We start from the raw sequence: 7,305 nt of genomic DNA, 5'->3' as shown, positions 1-7,305 counted from the left end.
TATCACATGTAGAATATATGAAATAATTAAACAAGATGATTTTAAAATAAAAAATAGAATGAGAAAGCTTTAAAACATTATCCTAAATAGTAACCATAAACCAATGAATACCATTGGTGATTAATACAAGACAGCAGCTAGCCTAGCTGTTAAGAGTGTTGGGCCCGTAACCAAAAGGTTGCTGGTTCAAATCCCTGAGCTGACTAGGTAAACAATCTGTTAATGTGCCCTTGAGCAAGGCACTTAACCCTAAATGCTCTGGATAAGAGCCTCTGCTAAAATGTAAATATGAGAATTTCAGCATGAAATACTCTTTTCACAGTTTTATTTAATTATGTATTTTTTTGTCAATGTTTTGGCTTCAAACTGGTGGCAGTTTGAAGTAAATAGTCAGAAGAGTTGCAGAGTTCATTGAAAGTAATGCTAATGTTTGATAAGATGCTTTTTTAAATTAATTAAGAATCAATATTAATATTTTAAAAAGTCACTCAAGTATAAATTACCAAAGTTATGAAAGATTGCCATCGATTTTCTGTTATTTACCAAAATTACTAAAGATTACAGTAACATTGGTATGTTACCGGTAGTAGTAGGGGGCTGGAAGTGCTGGGGGAGGGGGCCTGGCTGTCAAAGAACGAACATCTGCACAGTGTCACATTGCACATCACTCTCTCATTTAATGACATGTGCCACTCATCCTGACAACCCATTCATCTGTAAAGCAGCACACTGTTGTAAACCATAACAACGTACAGTATGACGAACAGCACGTCGTACCATACATAACATTTCACGCCCCTTTCCAAAACCAGGGACTTGTACCATGTATAAAAATGTCCATAGGGCAAAAACCTAGAGTGATATCTGTAAGAAAGAAACATTAACCTTTAAATGGAAGAGGTAAATAACGACTCTCCGAACTAGCCAGTTCAATCCATTAACCTGGAGGCTGACTAAGATGCCTAACGGAGCCTAAGAATGAAAGGAGGTTAAGTAGTCCCCCAGATGAGCAGGGCAAGTTCGTGCCCTCATAGGCCGTTCTTCAGCCATCCCCGCATATGGCTCTGGACCTTGGGGAGCCCACAGAGGCTGGGGCTCAGGTGGTAGAAGTGGAGGAGGTCCATCAGGTGGCGTCTCTGGTCTGTAAGTCAGTTTTGTAGGCATTTGTGTTCCTTGAAGGGCAGGGACTTTTCCGAGGCGGCTGGCGTGCTAGCGTGATCCATTGCTCAGCATGAAGGTGGCGGGCCCCAGTTGTCGACTGACCTGCAAGGGGTCCGACCAGAATTAGGCCATTTTGTTGCACCGCTGAGGTCGTCAGGCTCGGACCCAGTCTGACACTTGGATGATTGGCTTCTTCACCCTGTGTGCGTTGTCAAAACGCTGTTTCATTGCTCTTTGGTGCCTGGTCACTGCCTGCTTTTCTTGGGTGTGTCTAGTCGCTGGTTCTGCTATTCTCTGTGTTCTGAGTCTGTCCAGTGGCAGTTCCATCTCACAACCTAGCATGAGAGATGCCGGGGAGACCTGTTTTGTTGTGTGTTTTCTTGTTCTGTAGTGCATTAGCGTTTGGTTCAAAGCAGTTTGGATCGTGCACCGCTGGACCAGGTGCGCTCTGATGCTATTCTTCAGCGTTTGGTGAATCGTTCCACCCGTCTGTTAGCTTGTGGGCTGTAGTAGGCCGTGCGGATGGGTTGGATTCCCTTGTTGCTGAGATAGGAGGAGAACTCGACAGAGGTTAGCTGGGGCCCCTTGTCTGTGGTGAGGGTGAGGGGTAGGCCCCACCTTGTGAACAGGCTGTCTAGGATGTCAACGATAGCCTGTGTTGTGACAGTTCTGACAGGAGGTCATACGCCACCACCAGGAAGCTCTGATGGCGAGGGACTGCGTGCCCATGGATCTCGCCACAGATGTCCAGCTGGGTGTACTCCCGGGGGCGGGAAGGCCACGCGAGAGGCGGTGGGGTGGACGGGGTGGACGTTTTCCCACCGTTTTCCTGTTTTCCCACTGAGGAGGCATGATGCAGCACAATCCCTGACCAGGGCTTCAATGTCATGGTCGATGCTTGGCCACCACACAAGGTCTCGACATCGCTGCTTGACCTTCACTGTGCCCAAGTGACCCTCGTGCGCACGCAGGCCACTCGGGACCACAGTGCAAACCCTCGAGAGAGACAGACTTCTTCCCAGCAAGAAAGTTTGTGCTTCACCTGAAGAAAGTCACCAGCTCTTCCGACACACGTGCTGGCCATCCAGTGCGTATGTAGGTGCGCAGGGTAGACAGTGTGGGATCCTGTTCCGATGCTTGCTTCAGCTCCTCCAGTGAGACGGCTGGCTGATGGAGAGGGTAGAGCATTTGTATGAGCTCTGTTACATTGTCGTCTGGCAAAACGGTCGGAGTAGGAGCATCAAAGGAGCGTGAGAGGGGGTCTGCCACCACGTTATCCCTCCCCGGAATGAACTTCAGCGGATAGTCATACTGTCTGAGGCGGTCGGCCCATCAGTACAGTCGAAGTGGCTTGTGGCCAGTTCCTGATGCTGACAGTAGCATTGTGAGGGACTGGTGGTCAGTTCGGAGCGTGAACAGCCGGCCGTATAGATAGAGGTGCCACCTTTCACATGCCCAAACACAGGCCCGTGCTTCTCGTTCGCCCACAGAGTACCGTTATTCAGTGGGGCTCAGGGCCCTTGAGGCGAAGGCGCCGGGCCTCTCAATGTCATTCTGCAGCTGTAAGAGGACAGCTCCTATTGCTCTAGCTGAGGCGTCACAGGTGACAATGGTGGGGCAGACAGTGTCAAAGTGAGACAAAATTTGGGGCTGTGGTGAGCTGGCTCTTCAGTGAGCGGACTGTGTCTGAGCAGGCTGCCGTCCAGGCCCATGGCTCATCCTTCTTGAGGAGCTGGCACAGGGTCGCTGCGGTCTGAGAGAAGTGGGGCAGAAACTAGAGGTAGTAGGATGTCATGCCCAGGTACTAGGCCACTTGAGAGGCTGAGATTGGTTCCGGGATGCAGAGGACGGCTTCAATGTTCGACATGAGTGGGGCAACCCACAAGCTGTCCATGCAGCTATCGACGTGGGACGGCGTGTGCTGTGCTTGATCGTTGTAGTGCGCCTGCTCGGGCTGAATCTGCTGTGTGAGAATGGCTCGGGGCCAAGTGTATGCTGCAGAGCTGTCTGTTAGCACAGTAGAGCATTCCGAAGCCGCTTCAACCTGGAGTGCTATTTTAATAGCTCCATCAAGTTGTAAATGATCCAGTTCCAAAATCAGTTTCTCCCTTGTCTTTTCACATGACGTCCCCTCTATCAGCTGATCCCTGATGATCTAGTCCTGAAGTGTCCCATAGTTACAAGAGCTAGCCAAATTCCTCAGATTAGCCACATAGCTTTGAATGGACTCACCTGGGCGTTGGTGTCTTTTCCATAACCGGTAGCGTCGGAGGAGCTAGAGGCTGACTGCAGCGGTGAATGTAGGAGCAGATCCAAGCGCTCTGAAAATCTTCTGTACCAAGGCAGTGATGGAGCAGTGCTGTCCTTGGCTTGTTGGAGATTGAAGAAAATCTGTAGCTTTGAGATAAGTGTTAAAACTTTCAAGACAGTTAATCCACAGGACTGGAGGTTCGCCAGGCACAGCGAGGAATTATGCTGCCAGTGGTAAACTGAGTTCAGCCATCTTCATCACCAATGTTATATCTAGCTTCGCTGATGTGAGGCAGAGTGGTAGGCCCCGTCACACAGTGACTCACATTCTGTCATCCAGACCCAGCATTAGGAAAGCAATCATGCTGTGGGCTACAGAACATGTTAGCTGTGATAGTGTGTCTGTCTACGGGTGGAGTGACGTTATCTCTCCTGTACCTTGATACATTTGGGAGAGAATTGCACTGGATGTATATTCATGTACTTATTGGGGGGTTGAAAATAAATGTTATTTGTTCAATTAAATATACCCTACACATATATTGAGAGAGTGAGATATATGGTATTTCTGTCTAAACTGTATACACTGAGTGCACAAAACATTAGGAACACCTGAGCTGTTTTCAAATACTCATACTAACCACACTAACCCTACTATTTGTGACGTGAATTTATTATATAGTATGCTTTTTGGTCATAGTATGGATATAGTTAGTATGCCAAAAATTCCCAGATGTAGTACTAAATTCACCAAAATAGGAAGTATACATGCAGTGGACACTATTTCCGAGCTTTTAGGGACCATAACGCAATTCTTCCCGAAAATGGCCGTGGCTTCACAACGTTTTCAGATTTGAAGAAAATGGAGGAAAATATGCAGCCGAAGTCCGACGAGAGAGGATACTATTTCATTGCTTTAATTTTATGACAAATGTTAAGAAAATGTTGAACAATGTAATAAAGTAATGACTTTTCAAAGAAGTTACGTTACATGTTATGTTGGCTGACAATTTGTTAGCTACGCTATCCTTACGAACCGCATAGATTTACAACAGTATGTACGGGTATGTTAGCTAGTTACCTAACGTTAGTTGGCTACTAATACATTGAACTAGGCAGGCAGTATTATTAACTATCTGCTATCTAACTAACTACCCAACGTTTATTGACTTGATTATTCACATCATTCCTAGCTAAGTGGTATAGTCGCTGTGCGTTTGTTCATTCTAGCTATCTACTCTGAATTTACGAACGGACAATCTGACAATGTTTTGGATTTACGAACACCCAGAGCGCACTCTGGCAATCCAGATTCAATTCACGAACACACCTGAAATCGTCAAATATTTGTTATGCTAACAAGCTAGCAAGAGGTAGCATAGCAACAGCATCAACTTCCGGTAGACAGGCGAAAGTCTAGTATGCTCAACTGAAACGATACCATTTGTTTACAGTATACTAAAATGAACTAATGTATATAGTATGTAGTATATACACATTAAGTATGTAGTACACAGTATGTTAGTGTGAGTATTCCATCACAGCACTGCTCTTTCCATGACCTAGACTGATCAGGTGAACCCAGGTAAAAGCTATGATCCCTTATTGATGTCACTTGTTAAATCCACTTCAATCAGTGTAGCTGAAGGGGAGGAGACAGGTTAAAGAAGGAATTTTAAGTGTTGAGACAATTGAGACATGGATTGTGTATGTGTGCCATTCAGAGGGTGTATGGGCAAGACACAATATTTAAGTGCCTTTGAACAGAGTATGGCAGTATGTGCCAGGTGCATTGGTTTGAGTATGTCAACATCCAAAAGGCCGCTTGGTTTTTTATGCTCAACAGTTTCCCATGTGTATCAAGAATGGTCCACCACCAAAGGACATCCAGCTAACTTGACACAACTGTGGGAAGCATTGGAGTCAACATGGGCCAGCATCCCTGTGGAACACTTTCGACATCTTGTAGAGTCCATGCCCCGACGAGGGCAAAAGGGGGTGCAACTCAATAATAGGAAGATGTTCCTAATGTTTTGTACATTCAGGCTATGTCAATCTAAACTTTGATTATACAGCCGGTCTGACTGCCCTATCAAATCCAGCCTCTCTTTTAATTCCACATCTAAAACCAGAAGCTATAAATAGAAGCTTAACAGAGTAATTGGTCTATTTATAGGCATTAGCTGTCCAACTGCCTGAAAAACATGTAACTGATAATAAGCATCAACTAACACTGCTGTCATGTAACCCCCACTGATAATGTCGTAGGGCTAGAAGAGTAGGCCCTATGACACAGAGTTCAGCTTCATTGACAAGACTAGTAAGACCAGACCCACATGGGTTAGCTGTGCCTGAGAAACATTAACCACCGTCATCTTCACAGAGACAAGATGACAGGCTGAGAATGCTAAGAATACTGAGCAGGAGGATGTAGAAGTGTCAGAATGCATCTTCATCCCTACATCCTCATGTTCTCCTTATTACTCAGGGTATGTCACATAACAGATTCGGAAATGTATTTATTATGAATAAATAATATTATGAATAAACCAGTCCCCATCCAACCTTGTGAAGACTGGACTCCGGTAGCCAATAAAAGAATCACAGAAACAAAGCTTATAAAGCCTTTGAGGGAAAACACTTCTGGGCACTGGCATCTCTATGTCGTTGCAGCCATTAAGCTTTCATGTCCCTGCCAGGTAGTGGAGAGATAACTGTTCTGGAGAAAAACAACCAGAGAGAATGGAACATGAGGTGGAGATTGGTTTAGTAAGTAAGAGAGGGAGATGAAAAACTGCTGGCACCCAGGGGCATCACCACAACTCAGCGAGTGTCTGCACAACAATGCCAACAGGGGTGCAAATTCTCCACACTCTAGAAATCAATTACACACAAAGTGCCGAGGACTTGGACAAAGGCGAATCAGAAATGCATTGAAATACTGCAGCTTGTGTCCTTGAATTTGGAGCCGAATAGTAATCACTTTTTGGGCAGCATCTAAAAACTAGGGGATCCTGTCAAGATGAGCTCCCCTTCTTTCCAACGTCAGCCCTGGAACCTCTGGCACCACCTCAGCCAGCAGGAGAAAATAAATTGTTTGGCTTTACCTCACATTTAAAGTTATGTCCTCATATTTTAATTCAAAACGTTTTGGTTGCTTATAGTTATACTAGAGAGTATGACTACTAATTCTGTAAGCTACTCTATTGTAAAGTGCATGCTTTAACTATCCCTGACCTATGTTTATGTAAAATACCTTCTCCTGATGTAGGCCTAATACCCTGACAACTACCTTTGTCCTGCCACAAATCAACAACAAGATACCCCCTTTCCCTTCAATAAACTGTATTTGCAGAATCAAAAGGTAGTTGAGAGTATTAGGCCTACATTATGAGAAGGTATTTTACATGAACATAAGCCAGGGATAGTTAAAGAAAATATGAGAAAAATACCAGGAATTCAGCTAAAAATGACTTAAATTTAGGAAGTCTGTTTTCAAATACAATCTCTTTTTGGGCTGAGGCAAAATGCGGTCAATTTGCAGTATACAAATTATTATAATTAATTTTCTTCCCCCCAAATCATTTGACCATTTATACCCCAACCATAACGCCAACCTTATACCTAAACCTAACCTTAATTACAAACGAAAACATAATTTTTGTTTTCATTAATATTTACGATATAGCCCTAGTTAATTTAGACTTTGTGGCTGTGCTATCTAATGGAAATCTTGTAAAAGAGAGAGTTATCGAGATCCAAACCCACATCGACCCTTTTAGGTCCTATAGCTATGCACATGTGGAGATCTGAGCTGATTTAATTTGTAGGCTATAAGAAATATGGTTAAACTACCATGTAGGCTATTAAAGGGCACAGCATGGCGCTATTACC

This window comes from Oncorhynchus tshawytscha, linkage group LG08 (genome assembly GCF_018296145.1).
Source record: "Oncorhynchus tshawytscha isolate Ot180627B linkage group LG08, Otsh_v2.0, whole genome shotgun sequence".
NCBI classification, from domain to species: domain Eukaryota; kingdom Metazoa; phylum Chordata; class Actinopteri; order Salmoniformes; family Salmonidae; genus Oncorhynchus; species Oncorhynchus tshawytscha.
The sequence above is the reverse complement of the archived record's forward strand: the minus strand, read 5'-3'. Positions refer to the sequence as shown.